Source organism: Leuciscus leuciscus (genome assembly GCF_965113295.1).
Source record: "Leuciscus leuciscus genome assembly, chromosome: 8".
Taxonomy (NCBI): Eukaryota; Metazoa; Chordata; class Actinopteri; order Cypriniformes; family Leuciscidae; genus Leuciscus; species Leuciscus leuciscus.
Window position 1 is genome coordinate 4,935,751 of NC_138732.1, and position 27,580 is coordinate 4,963,330.

Below are 27,580 nucleotides of genomic sequence, written 5' to 3' on the forward strand. Positions count from 1 at the left end.
AAGTTTCAAGTTTTGAAAAAAAATACAACAACAAACAGTAATATTGTAAAGTCTTATAACATTTGAATTTATAATTATATAGGATTATGTAACTGTTCACAAAATTCAGGGTTCAATCGCTTTCTGTTGTTGCATTGAGACTCTGGTAGGGCTTTATTTTGAAATTCTAGTCAGCAAAATAGAGGGAAAACAAACAATATTGACAATATTGTTTATAAAATGTGACTCACCATGTTAATTTATTGTTAATTTGACTGTTTCGTTCCGTTCGCCTTACATACTTGATCATCGTGAGGTAAACATTACCTACGCCAATAGGAGGCGCTTAATAACAGTGACGTGCGCCAATAGCAGCTGCAAAGCAGAAGCAATGTGGGAAATGCCGACTGTTTTAAGGAATAAACGCAGAATTTTTTGTTCTTATCGTGTTCAACACAATCTACACTCGATCGCGCGAGGATCTCCATCGTAAAAAATCGCAGCTTGAATTTTTTTTTTAGTTACCGTCGAAGTGAAAGACAGCTCCACTCTGTGGTATAAATAGCTGCCGAGCGCCCTTTACTATTGTCGTTGAATGCGGACAGGCAGGAACTCACCCATTGATCGCTAGACGGATCGGCTGATCTGGCTGGGCATACTCCCATCGCAGCGCGACAATCTTTTTTGCCTTTTTTTTAATACTACATTTAAATAGTCCAAGTAATGGATACTGTACAACAGTGGTCATATGTTTATTTTGTGTGACATGACACCTATTGGTGTTGCCTATGAACAGTATATACACTGAATACACTGTGACAGAGGCAAAAAAAATATAGAGAATAATAATAACAACAACAACAACAACAATAATGATTATGACCACGCATGCAAAACAGAGAGAGAGAAAAGACTACATTCTAGAAGAATAATTACACAATACCCACTGTTACCAGTGTTATGTTCCCAATTCATGTTCTAGGGGCAAAAGGGAAAGTCACTTTAAAGCAAAAAATGAACAGCGACAAAGAAAAGTCAACCTATACTGAGTCCCAGCACACAAGAATACACAAAGTAAGATTTCCAATACATTTATTTACAATAAGTGATAAATACAGTGCAAAAAGAATCCTAAACAAACAGCTCCAAAAGAAAAAGAAATGAAGCGTGTTCTTCAGGAGCAGGTAAAGCCAAAACAAACAAAAGATCACTAGCCGGTAGAAGGACAACCTAATTAACCTACAACAATAAACAACACAACTCTTACCTTACTTCCTAACTAACAAAAAAAAAAAAAAAAAAAAAACAGGAGAAAAGAAAAATGGCACCCACTCCCTACTGCTCCAACACTCAACAATGGCCAAGCAATTCAAAGCTGTACACTACAGCCACAAGACATTTAAGTTGACCTCGGTTTAAGCTTAACACATCAAAGCTGCCACTTACAGCCGTAACAACACATTTAAGCTTCACATACACCAACAAGAGCAACACTCCAAGTCTGGTAACACAACAGTCTCAGGCTCTTGGGAGAAGAACTCTCTCCCAGTCTCTCTCTCTCCGGCTCTGCTTGAATACTGGATCCTCTTGCCATTGATGAGGAACAGCTGGTAGGTCCCATCACCTAGATGAGGACAGGGAGGAGCACAGGAAATTGGACAAAACATACAACAAAACTACAACTCCCAGCAGGCCGTTGGGTCCATTGGCAGCACACACACTCAATAAATCAATGAGTGACACTTACACATTATAAAACACAAATGCATACGCCCTGGGACGCAACACCAGTCAAATTAAATCATTAAAGGAAAATCCATCTTTCCAGTGCATACACAGAAAGCGGCATCAGATCTGGCATTCATGTATTTACAATTGCATAAATAAAGCTATGAGATCGTTACAATTATATTATAAAATATAAAAATAATAGATCACAATACTGTAGTTTATAGCCTAGGCTACTATATTTTAATCAAATAAATGCAGGCTGGGGGAGCGCATGAGACTTATTTCAAAAACATAAAAAAATCCAACTGACACACACACACACACACACACACACACACACACACACACACACAAGTTTCAAGTTTTGAAAAAAAATACAACAACAAACAGTAATATTGTAAAGTCTTATAACATTTGAATTTATAATTATATAGGATTATGTAACTGTTCACAAAATTCAGGGTTCAATCGCTTTCTGTTGTTGCATTGAGACTCTGGTAGGGCTTTATTTTGAAATTCTAGTCAGCAAAATAGAGGGAAAACAAACAATATTGACAATATTGTTTATAAAATGTGACTCACCATGTTAATTTATTGTTAATTTGACTGTTTCGTTCCGTTCGCCTTACATACTTGATCATCGTGAGGTAAACATTACCTACGCCAATAGGAGGCGCTTAATAACAGTGACGTGCGCCAATAGCAGCTGCAAAGCAGAAGCAATGTGGGAAATGCCGACTGTTTTAAGGAATAAACGCAGAATTTTTTGTTCTTATCGTGTTCAACACAATCTACACTCGATCGCGCGAGGATCTCCATCGTAAAAAATCGCAGCTTGAATTTTTTTTTTAGTTACCGTCGAAGTGAAAGACAGCTCCACTCTGTGGTATAAATAGCTGCCGAGCGCCCTTTACTATTGTCGTTGAATGCGGACAGGCAGGAACTCACCCATTGGTCGCTAGACGGATCGGCTGATCTGGCTGGGCATACTCCCATCGCAGCGCGACGATCTTTTTTGCCTTTTTTTTAATACTACATTTAAATAGTCCAAGTAATGGATACTGTACAACAGTGGTCATATGTTTATTTTGTGTGACATGACACCTATTGGTGTTGCCTATGAACAGTATATACACTGAATACACTGTGACAGAGGCAAAAAAAATATAGAGAATAATAATAACAACAACAACAACAACAATAATGATTATGACCACGCATGCAAAACAGAGAGAGAGAAAAGACTACATTCTAGAAGAATAATTACACAATACCCACTGTTACCAGTGTTATGTTCCCAATTCATGTTCTAGGGGCAAAAGGGAAAGTCACTTTAAAGCAAAAAATGAACAGCGACAAAGAAAAGTCAACCTATACTGAGTCCCAGCACACAAGAATACACAAAGTAAGATTTCCAATACATTTATTTACAATAAGTGATAAATACAGTGCAAAAAGAATCCTAAACAAACAGCTCCAAAAGAAAAAGAAATGAAGCGTGTTCTTCAGGAGCAGGTAAAGCCAAAACAAACAAAAGATCACTAGCCGGTAGAAGGACAACCTAATTAACCTACAACAATAAACAACACAACTCTTACCTTACTTCCTAACTAACAAAAAAAAAAAAAAAAAAAAAACAGGAGAAAAGAAAAATGGCACCCACTCCCTACTGCTCCAACACTCAACAATGGCCAAGCAATTCAAAGCTGTACACTACAGCCACAAGACATTTAAGTTGACCTCGGTTTAAGCTTAACACATCAAAGCTGCCACTTACAGCCGTAACAACACATTTAAGCTTCACATACACCAACAAGAGCAACACTCCAAGTCTGGTAACACAACAGTCTCAGGCTCTTGGGAGAAGAACTCTCTCCCAGTCTCTCTCTCTCCGGCTCTGCTTGAATACTGGATCCTCTTGCCATTGATGAGGAACAGCTGGTAGGTCCCATCACCTAGATGAGGACAGGGAGGAGCACAGGAAATTGGACAAAACATACAACAAAACTACAACTCCCAGCAGGCCGTTGGGTCCATTGGCAGCACACACACTCAATAAATCAATGAGTGACACTTACACATTATAAAACACAAATGCATACGCCCTGGGACGCAACACCAGTCAAATTAAATCATTAAAGGAAAATCCATCTTTCCAGTGCATACACAGAAAGCGGCATCAGATCTGGCATTCATGTATTTACAATTGCATAAATAAAGCTATGAGATCGTTACAATTATATTATAAAATATAAAAATAATAGATCACAATACTGTAGTTTATAGCCTAGGCTACTATATTTTAATCAAATAAATGCAGGCTGGGGGAGCGCATGAGACTTATTTCAAAAACATAAAAAAATCCAACTGACACACACACACACACACACACACACACACACACACACACACAAGTTTCAAGTTTTGAAAAAAAATACAACAACAAACAGTAATATTGTAAAGTCTTATAACATTTGAATTTATAATTATATAGGATTATGTAACTGTTCACAAAATTCAGGGTTCAATCGCTTTCTGTTGTTGCATTGAGACTCTGGTAGGGCTTTATTTTGAAATTCTAGTCAGCAAAATAGAGGGAAAACAAACAATATTGACAATATTGTTTATAAAATGTGACTCACCATGTTAATTTATTGTTAATTTGACTGTTTCGTTCCGTTCGCCTTACATACTTGATCATCGTGAGGTAAACATTACCTACGCCAATAGGAGGCGCTTAATAACAGTGACGTGCGCCAATAGCAGCTGCAAAGCAGAAGCAATGTGGGAAATGCCGACTGTTTTAAGGAATAAACGCAGAATTTTTTGTTCTTATCGTGTTCAACACAATCTACACTCGATCGCGCGAGGATCTCCATCGTAAAAAATCGCAGCTTGAATTTTTTTTTTAGTTACCGTCGAAGTGAAAGACAGCTCCACTCTGTGGTATAAATAGCTGCCGAGCGCCCTTTACTATTGTCGTTGAATGCGGACAGGCAGGAACTCACCCATTGATCGCTAGACGGATCGGCTGATCTGGCTGGGCATACTCCCATCGCAGCGCGACAATCTTTTTTGCCTTTTTTTTAATACTACATTTAAATAGTCCAAGTAATGGATACTGTACAACAGTGGTCATATGTTTATTTTGTGTGACATGACACCTATTGGTGTTGCCTATGAACAGTATATACACTGAATACACTGTGACAGAGGCAAAAAAAATATAGAGAATAATAATAACAACAACAACAACAACAATAATGATTATGACCACGCATGCAAAACAGAGAGAGAGAAAAGACTACATTCTAGAAGAATAATTACACAATACCCACTGTTACCAGTGTTATGTTCCCAATTCATGTTCTAGGGGCAAAAGGGAAAGTCACTTTAAAGCAAAAAATGAACAGCGACAAAGAAAAGTCAACCTATACTGAGTCCCAGCACACAAGAATACACAAAGTAAGATTTCCAATACATTTATTTACAATAAGTGATAAATACAGTGCAAAAAGAATCCTAAACAAACAGCTCCAAAAGAAAAAGAAATGAAGCGTGTTCTTCAGGAGCAGGTAAAGCCAAAACAAACAAAAGATCACTAGCCGGTAGAAGGACAACCTAATTAACCTACAACAATAAACAACACAACTCTTACCTTACTTCCTAACTAACAAAAAAAAAAAAAAAAAAAAAACAGGAGAAAAGAAAAATGGCACCCACTCCCTACTGCTCCAACACTCAACAATGGCCAAGCAATTCAAAGCTGTACACTACAGCCACAAGACATTTAAGTTGACCTCGGTTTAAGCTTAACACATCAAAGCTGCCACTTACAGCCGTAACAACACATTTAAGCTTCACATACACCAACAAGAGCAACACTCCAAGTCTGGTAACACAACAGTCTCAGGCTCTTGGGAGAAGAACTCTCTCCCAGTCTCTCTCTCTCCGGCTCTGCTTGAATACTGGATCCTCTTGCCATTGATGAGGAACAGCTGGTAGGTCCCATCACCTAGATGAGGACAGGGAGGAGCACAGGAAATTGGACAAAACATACAACAAAACTACAACTCCCAGCAGGCCGTTGGGTCCATTGGCAGCACACACACTCAATAAATCAATGAGTGACACTTACACATTATAAAACACAAATGCATACGCCCTGGGACGCAACACCAGTCAAATTAAATCATTAAAGGAAAATCCATCTTTCCAGTGCATACACAGAAAGCGGCATCAGATCTGGCATTCATGTATTTACAATTGCATAAATAAAGCTATGAGATCGTTACAATTATATTATAAAATATAAAAATAATAGATCACAATACTGTAGTTTATAGCCTAGGCTACTATATTTTAATCAAATAAATGCAGGCTGGGGGAGCGCATGAGACTTATTTCAAAAACATAAAAAAATCCAACTGACACACACACACACACACACACACACACACACACACACACACACACACAAGTTTCAAGTTTTGAAAAAAAATACAACAACAAACAGTAATATTGTAAAGTCTTATAACATTTGAATTTATAATTATATAGGATTATGTAACTGTTCACAAAATTCAGGGTTCAATCGCTTTCTGTTGTTGCATTGAGACTCTGGTAGGGCTTTATTTTGAAATTCTAGTCAGCAAAATAGAGGGAAAACAAACAATATTGACAATATTGTTTATAAAATGTGACTCACCATGTTAATTTATTGTTAATTTGACTGTTTCGTTCCGTTCGCCTTACATACTTGATCATCGTGAGGTAAACATTACCTACGCCAATAGGAGGCGCTTAATAACAGTGACGTGCGCCAATAGCAGCTGCAAAGCAGAAGCAATGTGGGAAATGCCGACTGTTTTAAGGAATAAACGCAGAATTTTTTGTTCTTATCGTGTTCAACACAATCTACACTCGATCGCGCGAGGATCTCCATCGTAAAAAATCGCAGCTTGAATTTTTTTTTTAGTTACCGTCGAAGTGAAAGACAGCTCCACTCTGTGGTATAAATAGCTGCCGAGCGCCCTTTACTATTGTCGTTGAATGCGGACAGGCAGGAACTCACCCATTGGTCGCTAGACGGATCGGCTGATCTGGCTGGGCATACTCCCATCGCAGCGCGACGATCTTTTTTGCCTTTTTTTTAATACTACATTTAAATAGTCCAAGTAATGGATACTGTACAACAGTGGTCATATGTTTATTTTGTGTGACATGACACCTATTGGTGTTGCCTATGAACAGTATATACACTGAATACACTGTGACAGAGGCAAAAAAAATATAGAGAATAATAATAACAACAACAACAACAACAATAATGATTATGACCACGCATGCAAAACAGAGAGAGAGAAAAGACTACATTCTAGAAGAATAATTACACAATACCCACTGTTACCAGTGTTATGTTCCCAATTCATGTTCTAGGGGCAAAAGGGAAAGTCACTTTAAAGCAAAAAATGAACAGCGACAAAGAAAAGTCAACCTATACTGAGTCCCAGCACACAAGAATACACAAAGTAAGATTTCCAATACATTTATTTACAATAAGTGATAAATACAGTGCAAAAAGAATCCTAAACAAACAGCTCCAAAAGAAAAAGAAATGAAGCGTGTTCTTCAGGAGCAGGTAAAGCCAAAACAAACAAAAGATCACTAGCCGGTAGAAGGACAACCTAATTAACCTACAACAATAAACAACACAACTCTTACCTTACTTCCTAACTAACAAAAAAAAAAAAAAAAAAAAAACAGGAGAAAAGAAAAATGGCACCCACTCCCTACTGCTCCAACACTCAACAATGGCCAAGCAATTCAAAGCTGTACACTACAGCCACAAGACATTTAAGTTGACCTCGGTTTAAGCTTAACACATCAAAGCTGCCACTTACAGCCGTAACAACACATTTAAGCTTCACATACACCAACAAGAGCAACACTCCAAGTCTGGTAACACAACAGTCTCAGGCTCTTGGGAGAAGAACTCTCTCCCAGTCTCTCTCTCTCCGGCTCTGCTTGAATACTGGATCCTCTTGCCATTGATGAGGAACAGCTGGTAGGTCCCATCACCTAGATGAGGACAGGGAGGAGCACAGGAAATTGGACAAAACATACAACAAAACTACAACTCCCAGCAGGCCGTTGGGTCCATTGGCAGCACACACACTCAATAAATCAATGAGTGACACTTACACATTATAAAACACAAATGCATACGCCCTGGGACGCAACACCAGTCAAATTAAATCATTAAAGGAAAATCCATCTTTCCAGTGCATACACAGAAAGCGGCATCAGATCTGGCATTCATGTATTTACAATTGCATAAATAAAGCTATGAGATCGTTACAATTATATTATAAAATATAAAAATAATAGATCACAATACTGTAGTTTATAGCCTAGGCTACTATATTTTAATCAAATAAATGCAGGCTGGGGGAGCGCATGAGACTTATTTCAAAAACATAAAAAAATCCAACTGACACACACACACACACACACACACACACACACACACACACACAAGTTTCAAGTTTTGAAAAAAAATACAACAACAAACAGTAATATTGTAAAGTCTTATAACATTTGAATTTATAATTATATAGGATTATGTAACTGTTCACAAAATTCAGGGTTCAATCGCTTTCTGTTGTTGCATTGAGACTCTGGTAGGGCTTTATTTTGAAATTCTAGTCAGCAAAATAGAGGGAAAACAAACAATATTGACAATATTGTTTATAAAATGTGACTCACCATGTTAATTTATTGTTAATTTGACTGTTTCGTTCCGTTCGCCTTACATACTTGATCATCGTGAGGTAAACATTACCTACGCCAATAGGAGGCGCTTAATAACAGTGACGTGCGCCAATAGCAGCTGCAAAGCAGAAGCAATGTGGGAAATGCCGACTGTTTTAAGGAATAAACGCAGAATTTTTTGTTCTTATCGTGTTCAACACAATCTACACTCGATCGCGCGAGGATCTCCATCGTAAAAAATCGCAGCTTGAATTTTTTTTTTAGTTACCGTCGAAGTGAAAGACAGCTCCACTCTGTGGTATAAATAGCTGCCGAGCGCCCTTTACTATTGTCGTTGAATGCGGACAGGCAGGAACTCACCCATTGATCGCTAGACGGATCGGCTGATCTGGCTGGGCATACTCCCATCGCAGCGCGACGATCTTTTTTGCCTTTTTTTTTAATACTACATTTAAATAGTCCAAGTAATGGATACTGTACAACAGTGGTCATATGTTTATTTTGTGTGACATGACACCTATTGGTGTTGCCTATGAACAGTATATACACTGAATACACTGTGACAGAGGCAAAAAAAATATAGAGAATAATAATAACAACAACAACAACAACAATAATGATTATGACCACGCATGCAAAACAGAGAGAGAGAAAAGACTACATTCTAGAAGAATAATTACACAATACCCACTGTTACCAGTGTTATGTTCCCAATTCATGTTCTAGGGGCAAAAGGGAAAGTCACTTTAAAGCAAAAAATGAACAGCGACAAAGAAAAGTCAACCTATACTGAGTCCCAGCACACAAGAATACACAAAGTAAGATTTCCAATACATTTATTTACAATAAGTGATAAATACAGTGCAAAAAGAATCCTAAACAAACAGCTCCAAAAGAAAAAGAAATGAAGCGTGTTCTTCAGGAGCAGGTAAAGCCAAAACAAACAAAAGATCACTAGCCGGTAGAAGGACAACCTAATTAACCTACAACAATAAACAACACAACTCTTACCTTACTTCCTAACTAACAAAAAAAAAAAAAAAAAAAAAACAGGAGAAAAGAAAAATGGCACCCACTCCCACTCCCTACTGCTCCAACACTCAACAATGGCCAAGCAATTCAAAGCTGTACACTACAGCCACAAGACATTTAAGTTGACCTCGGTTTAAGCTTAACACATCAAAGCTGCCACTTACAGCCGTAACAACACATTTAAGCTTCACATACACCAACAAGAGCAACACTCCAAGTCTGGTAACACAACAGTCTCAGGCTCTTGGGAGAAGAACTCTCTCCCAGTCTCTCTCTCTCCGGCTCTGCTTGAATACTGGATCCTCTTGCCATTGATGAGGAACAGCTGGTAGGTCCCATCACCTAGATGAGGACAGGGAGGAGCACAGGAAATTGGACAAAACATACAACAAAACTACAACTCCCAGCAGGCCGTTGGGTCCATTGGCAGCACACACACTCAATAAATCAATGAGTGACACTTACACATTATAAAACACAAATGCATACGCCCTGGGACGCAACACCAGTCAAATTAAATCATTAAAGGAAAATCCATCTTTCCAGTGCATACACAGAAAGCGGCATCAGATCTGGCATTCATGTATTTACAATTGCATAAATAAAGCTATGAGATCGTTACAATTATATTATAAAATATAAAAATAATAGATCACAATACTGTAGTTTATAGCCTAGGCTACTATATTTTAATCAAATAAATGCAGGCTGGGGGAGCGCATGAGACTTATTTCAAAAACATAAAAAAATCCAACTGACACACACACACACACACACACACACACACACACACACACACAAGTTTCAAGTTTTGAAAAAAAATACAACAACAAACAGTAATATTGTAAAGTCTTATAACATTTGAATTTATAATTATATAGGATTATGTAACTGTTCACAAAATTCAGGGTTCAATCGCTTTCTGTTGTTGCATTGAGACTCTGGTAGGGCTTTATTTTGAAATTCTAGTCAGCAAAATAGAGGGAAAACAAACAATATTGACAATATTGTTTATAAAATGTGACTCACCATGTTAATTTATTGTTAATTTGACTGTTTCGTTCCGTTCGCCTTACATACTTGATCATCGTGAGGTAAACATTACCTACGCCAATAGGAGGCGCTTAATAACAGTGACGTGCGCCAATAGCAGCTGCAAAGCAGAAGCAATGTGGGAAATGCCGACTGTTTTAAGGAATAAACGCAGAATTTTTTGTTCTTATCGTGTTCAACACAATCTACACTCGATCGCGCGAGGATCTCCATCGTAAAAAATCGCAGCTTGAATTTTTTTTTTAGTTACCGTCGAAGTGAAAGACAGCTCCACTCTGTGGTATAAATAGCTGCCGAGCGCCCTTTACTATTGTCGTTGAATGCGGACAGGCAGGAACTCACCCATTGATCGCTAGACGGATCGGCTGATCTGGCTGGGCATACTCCCATCGCAGCGCGACGATCTTTTTTGCCTTTTTTTTAATACTACATTTAAATAGTCCAAGTAATGGATACTGTACAACAGTGGTCATATGTTTATTTTGTGTGACATGACACCTATTGGTGTTGCCTATGAACAGTATATACACTGAATACACTGTGACAGAGGCAAAAAAAATATAGAGAATAATAATAACAACAACAACAACAACAATAATGATTATGACCACGCATGCAAAACAGAGAGAGAGAAAAGACTACATTCTAGAAGAATAATTACACAATACCCACTGTTACCAGTGTTATGTTCCCAATTCATGTTCTAGGGGCAAAAGGGAAAGTCACTTTAAAGCAAAAAATGAACAGCGACAAAGAAAAGTCAACCTATACTGAGTCCCAGCACACAAGAATACACAAAGTAAGATTTCCAATACATTTATTTACAATAAGTGATAAATACAGTGCAAAAAGAATCCTAAACAAACAGCTCCAAAAGAAAAAGAAATGAAGCGTGTTCTTCAGGAGCAGGTAAAGCCAAAACAAACAAAAGATCACTAGCCGGTAGAAGGACAACCTAATTAACCTACAACAATAAACAACACAACTCTTACCTTACTTCCTAACTAACAAAAAAAAAAAAAAAAAAAAAACAGGAGAAAAGAAAAATGGCACCCACTCCCTACTGCTCCAACACTCAACAATGGCCAAGCAATTCAAAGCTGTACACTACAGCCACAAGACATTTAAGTTGACCTCGGTTTAAGCTTAACACATCAAAGCTGCCACTTACAGCCGTAACAACACATTTAAGCTTCACATACACCAACAAGAGCAACACTCCAAGTCTGGTAACACAACAGTCTCAGGCTCTTGGGAGAAGAACTCTCTCCCAGTCTCTCTCTCTCCGGCTCTGCTTGAATACTGGATCCTCTTGCCATTGATGAGGAACAGCTGGTAGGTCCCATCACCTAGATGAGGACAGGGAGGAGCACAGGAAATTGGACAAAACATACAACAAAACTACAACTCCCAGCAGGCCGTTGGGTCCATTGGCAGCACACACACTCAATAAATCAATGAGTGACACTTACACATTATAAAACACAAATGCATACGCCCTGGGACGCAACACCAGTCAAATTAAATCATTAAAGGAAAATCCATCTTTCCAGTGCATACACAGAAAGCGGCATCAGATCTGGCATTCATGTATTTACAATTGCATAAATAAAGCTATGAGATCGTTACAATTATATTATAAAATATAAAAATAATAGATCACAATACTGTAGTTTATAGCCTAGGCTACTATATTTTAATCAAATAAATGCAGGCTGGGGGAGCGCATGAGACTTATTTCAAAAACATAAAAAAATCCAACTGACACACACACACACACACACACACACACACACACACACACACACACACAAGTTTCAAGTTTTGAAAAAAAATACAACAACAAACAGTAATATTGTAAAGTCTTATAACATTTGAATTTATAATTATATAGGATTATGTAACTGTTCACAAAATTCAGGGTTCAATCGCTTTCTGTTGTTGCATTGAGACTCTGGTAGGGCTTTATTTTGAAATTCTAGTCAGCAAAATAGAGGGAAAACAAACAATATTGACAATATTGTTTATAAAATGTGACTCACCATGTTAATTTATTGTTAATTTGACTGTTTCGTTCCGTTCGCCTTACATACTTGATCATCGTGAGGTAAACATTACCTACGCCAATAGGAGGCGCTTAATAACAGTGACGTGCGCCAATAGCAGCTGCAAAGCAGAAGCAATGTGGGAAATGCCGACTGTTTTAAGGAATAAACGCAGAATTTTTTGTTCTTATCGTGTTCAACACAATCTACACTCGATCGCGCGAGGATCTCCATCGTAAAAAATCGCAGCTTGAATTTTTTTTTTAGTTACCGTCGAAGTGAAAGACAGCTCCACTCTGTGGTATAAATAGCTGCCGAGCGCCCTTTACTATTGTCGTTGAATGCGGACAGGCAGGAACTCACCCATTGATCGCTAGACGGATCGGCTGATCTGGCTGGGCATACTCCCATCGCAGCGCGACGATCTTTTTTGCCTTTTTTTTAATACTACATTTAAATAGTCCAAGTAATGGATACTGTACAACAGTGGTCATATGTTTATTTTGTGTGACATGACACCTATTGGTGTTGCCTATGAACAGTATATACACTGAATACACTGTGACAGAGGCAAAAAAAATATAGAGAATAATAATAACAACAACAACAACAACAATAATGATTATGACCACGCATGCAAAACAGAGAGAGAGAAAAGACTACATTCTAGAAGAATAATTACACAATACCCACTGTTACCAGTGTTATGTTCCCAATTCATGTTCTAGGGGCAAAAGGGAAAGTCACTTTAAAGCAAAAAATGAACAGCGACAAAGAAAAGTCAACCTATACTGAGTCCCAGCACACAAGAATACACAAAGTAAGATTTCCAATACATTTATTTACAATAAGTGATAAATACAGTGCAAAAAGAATCCTAAACAAACAGCTCCAAAAGAAAAAGAAATGAAGCGTGTTCTTCAGGAGCAGGTAAAGCCAAAACAAACAAAAGATCACTAGCCGGTAGAAGGACAACCTAATTAACCTACAACAATAAACAACACAACTCTTACCTTACTTCCTAACTAACAAAAAAAAAAAAAAAAAAAAAACAGGAGAAAAGAAAAATGGCACCCACTCCCTACTGCTCCAACACTCAACAATGGCCAAGCAATTCAAAGCTGTACACTACAGCCACAAGACATTTAAGTTGACCTCGGTTTAAGCTTAACACATCAAAGCTGCCACTTACAGCCGTAACAACACATTTAAGCTTCACATACACCAACAAGAGCAACACTCCAAGTCTGGTAACACAACAGTCTCAGGCTCTTGGGAGAAGAACTCTCTCCCAGTCTCTCTCTCTCCGGCTCTGCTTGAATACTGGATCCTCTTGCCATTGATGAGGAACAGCTGGTAGGTCCCATCACCTAGATGAGGACAGGGAGGAGCACAGGAAATTGGACAAAACATACAACAAAACTACAACTCCCAGCAGGCCGTTGGGTCCATTGGCAGCACACACACTCAATAAATCAATGAGTGACACTTACACATTATAAAACACAAATGCATACGCCCTGGGACGCAACACCAGTCAAATTAAATCATTAAAGGAAAATCCATCTTTCCAGTGCATACACAGAAAGCGGCATCAGATCTGGCATTCATGTATTTACAATTGCATAAATAAAGCTATGAGATCGTTACAATTATATTATAAAATATAAAAATAATAGATCACAATACTGTAGTTTATAGCCTAGGCTACTATATTTTAATCAAATAAATGCAGGCTGGGGGAGCGCATGAGACTTATTTCAAAAACATAAAAAAATCCAACTGACACACACACACACACACACACACACACACACACACACACACACACAAGTTTCAAGTTTTGAAAAAAAATACAACAACAAACAGTAATATTGTAAAGTCTTATAACATTTGAATTTATAATTATATAGGATTATGTAACTGTTCACAAAATTCAGGGTTCAATCGCTTTCTGTTGTTGCATTGAGACTCTGGTAGGGCTTTATTTTGAAATTCTAGTCAGCAAAATAGAGGGAAAACAAACAATATTGACAATATTGTTTATAAAATGTGACTCACCATGTTAATTTATTGTTAATTTGACTGTTTCGTTCCGTTCGCCTTACATACTTGATCATCGTGAGGTAAACATTACCTACGCCAATAGGAGGCGCTTAATAACAGTGACGTGCGCCAATAGCAGCTGCAAAGCAGAAGCAATGTGGGAAATGCCGACTGTTTTAAGGAATAAACGCAGAATTTTTTGTTCTTATCGTGTTCAACACAATCTACACTCGATCGCGCGAGGATCTCCATCGTAAAAAATCGCAGCTTGAATTTTTTTTTTAGTTACCGTCGAAGTGAAAGACAGCTCCACTCTGTGGTATAAATAGCTGCCGAGCGCCCTTTACTATTGTCGTTGAATGCGGACAGGCAGGAACTCACCCATTGATTGCTAGACGGATCGGCTGATCTGGCTGGGCATACTCCCATCGCAGCGCGACGATCTTTTTTGCCTTTTTTTTTAATACTACATTTAAATAGTCCAAGTAATGGATACTGTACAACAGTGGTCATATGTTTATTTTGTGTGACATGACACCTATTGGTGTTGCCTATGAACAGTATATACACTGAATACACTGTGACAGAGGCAAAAAAAATATAGAGAATAATAATAACAACAACAACAACAACAATAATGATTATGACCACGCATGCAAAACAGAGAGAGAGAAAAGACTACATTCTAGAAGAATAATTACACAATACCCACTGTTACCAGTGTTATGTTCCCAATTCATGTTCTAGGGGCAAAAGGGAAAGTCACTTTAAAGCAAAAAATGAACAGCGACAAAGAAAAGTCAACCTATACTGAGTCCCAGCACACAAGAATACACAAAGTAAGATTTCCAATACATTTATTTACAATAAGTGATAAATACAGTGCAAAAAGAATCCTAAACAAACAGCTCCAAAAGAAAAAGAAATGAAGCGTGTTCTTCAGGAGCAGGTAAAGCCAAAACAAACAAAAGATCACTAGCCGGTAGAAGGACAACCTAATTAACCTACAACAATAAACAACACAACTCTTACCTTACTTCCTAACTAACAAAAAAAAAAAAAAAAAAAAAACAGGAGAAAAGAAAAATGGCACCCACTCCCTACTGCTCCAACACTCAACAATGGCCAAGCAATTCAAAGCTGTACACTACAGCCACAAGACATTTAAGTTGACCTCGGTTTAAGCTTAACACATCAAAGCTGCCACTTACAGCCGTAACAACACATTTAAGCTTCACATACACCAACAAGAGCAACACTCCAAGTCTGGTAACACAACAGTCTCAGGCTCTTGGGAGAAGAACTCTCTCCCAGTCTCTCTCTCTCCGGCTCTGCTTGAATACTGGATCCTCTTGCCATTGATGAGGAACAGCTGGTAGGTCCCATCACCTAGATGAGGACAGGGAGGAGCACAGGAAATTGGACAAAACATACAACAAAACTACAACTCCCAGCAGGCCGTTGGGTCCATTGGCAGCACACACACTCAATAAATCAATGAGTGACACTTACACATTATAAAACACAAATGCATACGCCCTGGGACGCAACACCAGTCAAATTAAATCATTAAAGGAAAATCCATCTTTCCAGTGCATACACAGAAAGCGGCATCAGATCTGGCATTCATGTATTTACAATTGCATAAATAAAGCTATGAGATCGTTACAATTATATTATAAAATATAAAAATAATAGATCACAATACTGTAGTTTATAGCCTAGGCTACTATATTTTAATCAAATAAATGCAGGCTGGGGGAGCGCATGAGACTTATTTCAAAAACATAAAAAAATCCAACTGACACACACACACACACACACACACACACACACACACACACACACACACACACAAGTTTCAAGTTTTGAAAAAAAATACAACAACAAACAGTAATATTGTAAAGTCTTATAACATTTGAATTTATAATTATATAGGATTATGTAACTGTTCACAAAATTCAGGGTTCAATCGCTTTCTGTTGTTGCATTGAGACTCTGGTAGGGCTTTATTTTGAAATTCTAGTCAGCAAAATAGAGGGAAAACAAACAATATTGACAATATTGTTTATAAAATGTGACTCACCATGTTAATTTATTGTTAATTTGACTGTTTCGTTCCGTTCGCCTTACATACTTGATCATCGTGAGGTAAACATTACCTACGCCAATAGGAGGCGCTTAATAACAGTGACGTGCGCCAATAGCAGCTGCAAAGCAGAAGCAATGTGGGAAATGCCGACTGTTTTAAGGAATAAACGCAGAATTTTTTGTTCTTATCGTGTTCAACACAATCTACACTCGATCGCGCGAGGATCTCCATCGTAAAAAATCGCAGCTTGAATTTTTTTTTTAGTTACCGTCGAAGTGAAAGACAGCTCCACTCTGTGGTATAAATAGCTGCCGAGCGCCCTTTACTATTGTCGTTGAATGCGGACAGGCAGGAACTCACCCATTGATCGCTAGACGGATCGGCTGATCTGGCTGGGCATACTCCCATCGCAGCGCGACGATCTTTTTTGCCTTTTTTTTTAATACTACATTTAAATAGTCCAAGTAATGGATACTGTACAACAGTGGTCATATGTTTATTTTGTGTGACATGACACCTATTGGTGTTGCCTATGAACAGTATATACACTGAATACACTGTGACAGAGGCAAAAAAAATATAGAGAATAATAATAACAACAACAACAACAACAATAATGATTATGACCACGCATGCAAAACAGAGAGAGAGAAAAGACTACATTCTAGAAGAATAATTACACAATACCCACTGTTACCAGTGTTATGTTCCCAATTCATGTTCTAGGGGCAAAAGGGAAAGTCACTTTAAAGCAAAAAATGAACAGCGACAAAGAAAAGTCAACCTATACTGAGTCCCAGCACACAAGAATACACAAAGTAAGATTTCCAATACATTTATTTACAATAAGTGATAAATACAGTGCAAAAAGAATCCTAAACAAACAGCTCCAAAAGAAAAAGAAATGAAGCGTGTTCTTCAGGAGCAGGTAAAGCCAAAACAAACAAAAGATCACTAGCCGGTAGAAGGACAACCTAATTAACCTACAACAATAAACAACACAACTCTTACCTTACTTCCTAACTAACAAAAAAAAAAAAAAAAAAAAAACAGGAGAAAAGAAAAATGGCACCCACTCCCTACTGCTCCAACACTCAACAATGGCCAAGCAATTCAAAGCTGTACACTACAGCCACAAGACATTTAAGTTGACCTCGGTTTAAGCTTAACACATCAAAGCTGCCACTTACAGCCGTAACAACACATTTAAGCTTCACATACACCAACAAGAGCAACACTCCAAGTCTGGTAACACAACAGTCTCAGGCTCTTGGGAGAAGAACTCTCTCCCAGTCTCTCTCTCTCCGGCTCTGCTTGAATACTGGATCCTCTTGCCATTGATGAGGAACAGCTGGTAGGTCCCATCACCTAGATGAGGACAGGGAGGAGCACAGGAAATTGGACAAAACATACAACAAAACTACAACTCCCAGCAGGCCGTTGGGTCCATTGGCAGCACACACACTCAATAAATCAATGAGTGACACTTACACATTATAAAACACAAATGCATACGCCCTGGGACGCAACACCAGTCAAATTAAATCATTAAAGGAAAATCCATCTTTCCAGTGCATACACAGAAAGCGGCATCAGATCTGGCATTCATGTATTTACAATTGCATAAATAAAGCTATGAGATCGTTACAATTATATTATAAAATATAAAAATAATAGATCACAATACTGTAGTTTATAGCCTAGGCTACTATATTTTAATCAAATAAATGCAGGCTGGGGGAGCGCATGAGACTTATTTCAAAAACATAAAAAAATCCAACTGACACACACACACACACACACACACACACACACACACACACACACACACACAAGTTTCAAGTTTTGAAAAAAAATACAACAACAAACAGTAATATTGTAAAGTCTTATAACATTTGAATTTATAATTATATAGGATTATGTAACTGTTCACAAAATTCAGGGTTCAATCGCTTTCTGTTGTTGCATTGAGACTCTGGTAGGGCTTTATTTTGAAATTCTAGTCAGCAAAATAGAGGGAAAACAAACAATATTGACAATATTGTTTATAAAATGTGACTCACCATGTTAATTTATTGTTAATTTGACTGTTTCGTTCCGTTCGCCTTACATACTTGATCATCGTGAGGTAAACATTACCTACGCCAATAGGAGGCGCTTAATAACAGTGACGTGCGCCAATAGCAGCTGCAAAGCAGAAGCAATGTGGGAAATGCCGACTGTTTTAAGGAATAAACGCAGAATTTTTTGTTCTTATCGTGTTCAACACAATCTACACTCGATCGCGCGAGGATCTCCATCGTAAAAAATCGCAGCTTGAATTTTTTTTTTAGTTACCGTCGAAGTGAAAGACAGCTCCACTCTGTGGTATAAATAGCTGCCGAGCGCCCTTTACTATTGTCGTTGAATGCGGACAGGCAGGAACTCACCCATTGATCGCTAGACGGATCGGCTGATCTGGCTGGGCATACTCCCATCGCAGCGCGACGATCTTTTTTGCCTTTTTTTTAATACTACATTTAAATAGTCCAAGTAATGGATACTGTACAACAGTGGTCATATGTTTATTTTGTGTGACATGACACCTATTGGTGTTGCCTATGAACAGTATATACACTGAATACACTGTGACAGAGGCAAAAAAAATATAGAGAATAATAATAACAACAACAACAACAACAATAATGATTATGACCACGCATGCAAAACAGAGAGAGAGAAAAGACTACATTCTAGAAGAATAATTACACAATACCCACTGTTACCAGTGTTATGTTCCCAATTCATGTTCTAGGGGCAAAAGGGAAAGTCACTTTAAAGCAAAAAATGAACAGCGACAAAGAAAAGTCAACCTATACTGAGTCCCAGCACACAAGAATACACAAAGTAAGATTTCCAATACATTTATTTACAATAAGTGATAAATACAGTGCAAAAAGAATCCTAAACAAACAGCTCCAAAAGAAAAAGAAATGAAGCGTGTTCTTCAGGAGCAGGTAAAGCCAAAACAAACAAAAGATCACTAGCCGGTAGAAGGACAACCTAATTAACCTACAACAATAAACAACACAACTCTTACCTTACTTCCTAACTAACAAAAAAAAAAAAAAAAAAAAAACAGGAGAAAAGAAAAATGGCACCCACTCCCTACTGCTCCAACACTCAACAATGGCCAAGCAATTCAAAGCTGTACACTACAGCCACAAGACATTTAAGTTGACCTCGGTTTAAGCTTAACACATCAAAGCTGCCACTTACAGCCGTAACAACACATTTAAGCTTCACATACACCAACAAGAGCAACACTCCAAGTCTGGTAACACAACAGTCTCAGGCTCTTGGGAGAAGAACTCTCTCCCAGTCTCTCTCTCTCCGGCTCTGCTTGAATACTGGATCCTCTTGCCATTGATGAGGAACAGCTGGTAGGTCCCATCACCTAGATGAGGACAGGGAGGAGCACAGGAAATTGGACAAAACATACAACAAAACTACAACTCCCAGCAGGCCGTTGGGTCCATTGGCAGCACACACACTCAATAAATCAATGAGTGACACTTACACATTATAAAACACAAATGCATACGCCCTGGGACGCAACACCAGTCAAATTAAATCATTAAAGGAAAATCCATCTTTCCAGTGCATACACAGAAAGCGGCATCAGATCTGGCATTCATGTATTTACAATTGCATAAATAAAGCTATGAGATCGTTACAATTATATTATAAAATATAAAAATAATAGATCACAATACTGTAGTTTATAGCCTAGGCTACTATATTTTAATCAAATAAATGCAGGCTGGGGGAGCGCATGAGACTTATTTCAAAAACATAAAAAAATCCAACTGACACACACACACACACACACACACACACACACACACACACACACACACACACACACACACAAGTTTCAAGTTTTGAAAAAAAATACAACAACAAACAGTAATATTGTAAAGTCTTATAACATTTGAATTTATAATTATATAGGATTATGTAACTGTTCACAAAATTCAGGGTTCAATCGCTTTCTGTTGTTGCATTGAGACTCTGGTAGGGCTTTATTTTGAAATTCTAGTCAGCAAAATAGAGGGAAAACAAACAATATTGACAATATTGTTTATAAAATGTGACTCACCATGTTAATTTATTGTTAATTTGACTGTTTCGTTCCGTTCGCCTTACATACTTGATCATCGTGAGGTAAACATTACCTACGCCAATAGGAGGCGCTTAATAACAGTGACGTGCGCCAATAGCAGCTGCAAAGCAGAAGCAATGTGGGAAATGCCGACTGTTTTAAGGAATAAACGCAGAATTTTTTGTTCTTATCGTGTTCAACACAATCTACACTCGATCGCGCGAGGATCTCCATCGTAAAAAATCGCAGCTTGAATTTTTTTTTTAGTTACCGTCGAAGTGAAAGACAGCTCCACTCTGTGGTATAAATAGCTGCCGAGCGCCCTTTACTATTGTCGTTGAATGCGGACAGGCAGGAACTCACCCATTGATCGCTAGACGGATCGGCTGATCTGGCTGGGCATACTCCCATCGCAGCGCGACAATCTTTTTTGCCTTTTTTTTAATACTACATTTAAATAGTCCAAGTAATGGATACTGTACAACAGTGGTCATATGTTTATTTTGTGTGACATGACACCTATTGGTGTTGCCTATGAACAGTATATACACTGAATACACTGTGACAGAGGCAAAAAAAATATAGAGAATAATAATAACAACAACAACAACAACAATAATGATTATGACCACGCATGCAAAACAGAGAGAGAGAAAAGACTACATTCTAGAAGAATAATTACACAATACCCACTGTTACCAGTGTTATGTTCCCAATTCATGTTCTAGGGGCAAAAGGGAAAGTCACTTTAAAGCAAAAAATGAACAGCGACAAAGAAAAGTCAACCTATACTGAGTCCCAGCACACAAGAATACACAAAGTAAGATTTCCAATACATTTATTTACAATAAGTGATAAATACAGTGCAAAAAGAATCCTAAACAAACAGCTCCAAAAGAAAAAGAAATGAAGCGTGTTCTTCAGGAGCAGGTAAAGCCAAAACAAACAAAAGATCACTAGCCGGTAGAAGGACAACCTAATTAACCTACAACAATAAACAACACAACTCTTACCTTACTTCCTAACTAACAAAAAAAAAAAAAAAAAAAAAACAGGAGAAAAGAAAAATGGCACCCACTCCCTACTGCTCCAACACTCAACAATGGCCAAGCAATTCAAAGCTGTACACTACAGCCACAAGACATTTAAGTTGACCTCGGTTTAAGCTTAACACATCAAAGCTGCCACTTACAGCCGTAACAACACATTTAAGCTTCACATACACCAACAAGAGCAACACTCCAAGTCTGGTAACACAACAGTCTCAGGCTCTTGGGAGAAGAACTCTCTCCCAGTCTCTCTCTCTCCGGCTCTGCTTGAATACTGGATCCTCTTGCCATTGATGAGGAACAGCTGGTAGGTCCCATCACCTAGATGAGGACAGGGAGGAGCACAGGAAATTGGACAAAACATACAACAAAACTACAACTCCCAGCAGGCCGTTGGGTCCATTGGCAGCACACACACTCAATAAATCAATGAGTGACACTTACACATTATAAAACACAAATGCATACGCCCTGGGACGCAACACCAGTCAAATTAAATCATTAAAGGAAAATCCATCTTTCCAGTGCATACACAGAAAGCGGCATCAGATCTGGCATTCATGTATTTACAATTGCATAAATAAAGCTATGAGATCGTTACAATTATATTATAAAATATAAAAATAATAGATCACAATACTGTAGTTTATAGCCTAGGCTACTATATTTTAATCAAATAAATGCAGGCTGGGGGAGCGCATGAGACTTATTTCAAAAACATAAAAAAATCCAACTGACACACACACACACACACACACACACACACACACACACACACACAAGTTTCAAGTTTTGAAAAAAAATACAACAACAAACAGTAATATTGTAAAGTCTTATAACATTTGAATTTATAATTATATAGGATTATGTAACTGTTCACAAAATTCAGGGTTCAATCGCTTTCTGTTGTTGCATTGAGACTCTGGTAGGGCTTTATTTTGAAATTCTAGTCAGCAAAATAGAGGGAAAACAAACAATATTGACAATATTGTTTATAAAATGTGACTCACCATGTTAATTTATTGTTAATTTGACTGTTTCGTTCCGTTCGCCTTACATACTTGATCATCGTGAGGTAAACATTACCTACGCCAATAGGAGGCGCTTAATAACAGTGACGTGCGCCAATAGCAGCTGCAAAGCAGAAGCAATGTGGGAAATGCCGACTGTTTTAAGGAATAAACGCAGAATTTTTTGTTCTTATCGTGTTCAACACAATCTACACTCGATCGCGCGAGGATCTCCATCGTAAAAAATCGCAGCTTGAATTTTTTTTTTAGTTACCGTCGAAGTGAAAGACAGCTCCACTCTGTGGTATAAATAGCTGCCGAGCGCCCTTTACTATTGTCGTTGAATGCGGACAGGCAGGAACTCACCCATTGATCGCTAGACGGATCGGCTGATCTGGCTGGGCATACTCCCATCGCAGCGCGACGATCTTTTTTGCCTTTTTTTTAATACTACATTTAAATAGTCCAAGTAATGGATACTGTACAACAGTGGTCATATGTTTATTTTGTGTGACATGACACCTATTGGTGTTGCCTATGAACAGTATATACACTGAATACACTGTGACAGAGGCAAAAAAAATATAGAGAATAATAATAACAACAACAACAACAACAATAATGATTATGACCACGCATGCAAAACAGAGAGAGAGAAAAGACTACATTCTAGAAGAATAATTACACAATACCCACTGTTACCAGTGTTATGTTCCCAATTCATGTTCTAGGGGCAAAAGGGAAAGTCACTTTAAAGCAAAAAATGAACAGCGACAAAGAAAAGTCAACCTATACTGAGTCCCAGCACACAAGAATACACAAAGTAAGATTTCCAATACATTTATTTACAATAAGTGATAAATACAGTGCAAAAAGAATCCTAAACAAACAGCTCCAAAAGAAAAAGAAATGAAGCGTGTTCTTCAGGAGCAGGTAAAGCCAAAACAAACAAAAGATCACTAGCCGGTAGAAGGACAACCTAATTAACCTACAACAATAAACAACACAACTCTTACCTTACTTCCTAACTAACAAAAAAAAAAAAAAAAAAAAAACAGGAGAAAAGAAAAATGGCACCCACTCCCTACTGCTCCAACACTCAACAATGGCCAAGCAATTCAAAGCTGTACACTACAGCCACAAGACATTTAAGTTGACCTCGGTTTAAGCTTAACACATCAAAGCTGCCACTTACAGCCGTAACAACACATTTAAGCTTCACATACACCAACAAGAGCAACACTCCAAGTCTGGTAACACAACAGTCTCAGGCTCTTGGGAGAAGAACTCTCTCCCAGTCTCTCTCTCTCCGGCTCTGCTTGAATACTGGATCCTCTTGCCATTGATGAGGAACAGCTGGTAGGTCCCATCACCTAGATGAGGACAGGGAGGAGCACAGGAAATTGGACAAAACATACAACAAAACTACAACTCCCAGCAGGCCGTTGGGTCCATTGGCAGCACACACACTCAATAAATCAATGAGTGACACTTACACATTATAAAACACAAATGCATACGCCCTGGGACGCAACACCAGTCAAATTAAATCATTAAAGGAAAATCCATCTTTCCAGTGCATACACAGAAAGCGGCATCAGATCTGGCATTCATGTATTTACAATTGCATAAATAAAGCTATGAGATCGTTACAATTATATTATAAAATATAAAAATAATAGATCACAATACTGTAGTTTATAGCCTAGGCTACTATATTTTAATCAAATAAATGCAGGCTGGGGGAGCGCATGAGACTTATTTCAAAAACATAAAAAAATCCAACTGACACACACACACACACACACACACACACACACACACACACACACACACAAGTTTCAAGTTTTGAAAAAAAATACAACAACAAACAGTAATATTGTAAAGTCTTATAACATTTGAATTTATAATTATATAGGATTATGTAACTGTTCACAAAATTCAGGGTTCAATCGCTTTCTGTTGTTGCATTGAGACTCTGGTAGGGCTTTATTTTGAAATTCTAGTCAGCAAAATAGAGGGAAAACAAACAATATTGACAATATTGTTTATAAAATGTGACTCACCATGTTAATTTATTGTTAATTTGACTGTTTCGTTCCGTTCGCCTTACATACTTGATCATCGTGAGGTAAACATTACCTACGCCAATAGGAGGCGCTTAATAACAGTGACGTGCGCCAATAGCAGCTGCAAAGCAGAAGCAATGTGGGAAATGCCGACTGTTTTAAGGAATAAACGCAGAATTTTTTGTTCTTATCGTGTTCAACACAATCTACACTCGATCGCGCGAGGATCTCCATCGTAAAAAATCGCAGCTTGAATTTTTTTTTTAGTTACCGTCGAAGTGAAAGACAGCTCCACTCTGTGGTATAAATAGCTGCCGAGCGCCCTTTACTATTGTCGTTGAATGCGGACAGGCAGGAACTCACCCATTGATCGCTAGACGGATCGGCTGATCTGGCTGGGCATACTCCCATCGCAGCGCGACGATCTTTTTTGCCTTTTTTTTAATACTACATTTAAATAGTCCAAGTAATGGATACTGTACAACAGTGGTCATATGTTTATTTTGTGTGACATGACACCTATTGGTGTTGCCTATGAACAGTATATACACTGAATACACTGTGACAGAGGCAAAAAAAATATAGAGAATAATAATAACAACAACAACAACAACAATAATGATTATGACCACGCATGCAAAACAGAGAGAGAGAAAAGACTACATTCTAGAAGAATAATTACACAATACCCACTGTTACCAGTGTTATGTTCCCAATTCATGTTCTAGGGGCAAAAGGGAAAGTCACTTTAAAGCAAAAAATGAACAGCGACAAAGAAAAGTCAACCTATACTGAGTCCCAGCACACAAGAATACACAAAGTAAGATTTCCAATACATTTATTTACAATAAGTGATAAATACAGTGCAAAAAGAATCCTAAACAAACAGCTCCAAAAGAAAAAGAAATGAAGCGTGTTCTTCAGGAGCAGGTAAAGCCAAAACAAACAAAAGATCACTAGCCGGTAGAAGGACAACCTAATTAACCTACAACAATAAACAACACAACTCTTACCTTACTTCCTAACTAACAAAAAAAAAAAAAAAAAAAAAACAGGAGAAAAGAAAAATGGCACCCACTCCCTACTGCTCCAACACTCAACAATGGCCAAGCAATTCAAAGCTGTACACTACAGCCACAAGACATTTAAGTTGACCTCGGTTTAAGCTTAACACATCAAAGCTGCCACTTACAGCCGTAACAACACATTTAAGCTTCACATACACCAACAAGAGCAACACTCCAAGTCTGGTAACACAACAGTCTCAGGCTCTTGGGAGAAGAACTCTCTCCCAGTCTCTCTCTCTCCGGCTCTGCTTGAATACTGGATCCTCTTGCCATTGATGAGGAACAGCTGGTAGGTCCCATCACCTAGATGAGGACAGGGAGGAGCACAGGAAATTGGACAAAACATACAACAAAACTACAACTCCCAGCAGGCCGTTGGGTCCATTGGCAGCACACACACTCAATAAATCAATGAGTGACACTTACACATTATAAAACACAAATGCATACGCCCTGGGACGCAACACCAGTCAAATTAAATCATTAAAGGAAAATCCATCTTTCCAGTGCATACACAGAAAGCGGCATCAGATCTGGCATTCATGTATTTACAATTGCATAAATAAAGCTATGAGATCGTTACAATTATATTATAAAATATAAAAATAATAGATCACAATACTGTAGTTTATAGCCTAGGCTACTATATTTTAATCAAATAAATGCAGGCTGGGGGAGCGCATGAGACTTATTTCAAAAACATAAAAAAATCCAACTGACACACACACACACACACACACACACACACACACACACACACACACACACACACACACACAAGTTTCAAGTTTTGAAAAAAAATACAACAACAAACAGTAATATTGTAAAGTCTTATAACATTTGAATTTATAATTATATAGGATTATGTAACTGTTCACAAAATTCAGGGTTCAATCGCTTTCTGTTGTTGCATTGAGACTCTGGTAGGGCTTTATTTTGAAATTCTAGTCAGCAAAATAGAGGGAAAACAAACAATATTGACAATATTGTTTATAAAATGTGACTCACCATGTTAATTTATTGTTAATTTGACTGTTTCGTTCCGTTCGCCTTACATACTTGATCATCGTGAGGTAAACATTACCTACGCCAATAGGAGGCGCTTAATAACAGTGACGTGCGCCAATAGCAGCTGCAAAGCAGAAGCAATGTGGGAAATGCCGACTGTTTTAAGGAATAAACGCAGAATTTTTTGTTCTTATCGTGTTCAACACAATCTACACTCGATCGCGCGAGGATCTCCATCGTAAAAAATCGCAGCTTGAATTTTTTTTTTAGTTACCGTCGAAGTGAAAGACAGCTCCACTCTGTGGTATAAATAGCTGCCGAGCGCCCTTTACTATTGTCGTTGAATGCGGACAGGCAGGAACTCACCCATTGATCGCTAGACGGATCGGCTGATCTGGCTGGGCATACTCCCATCGCAGCGCGACAATCTTTTTTGCCTTTTTTTTAATACTACATTTAAATAGTCCAAGTAATGGATACT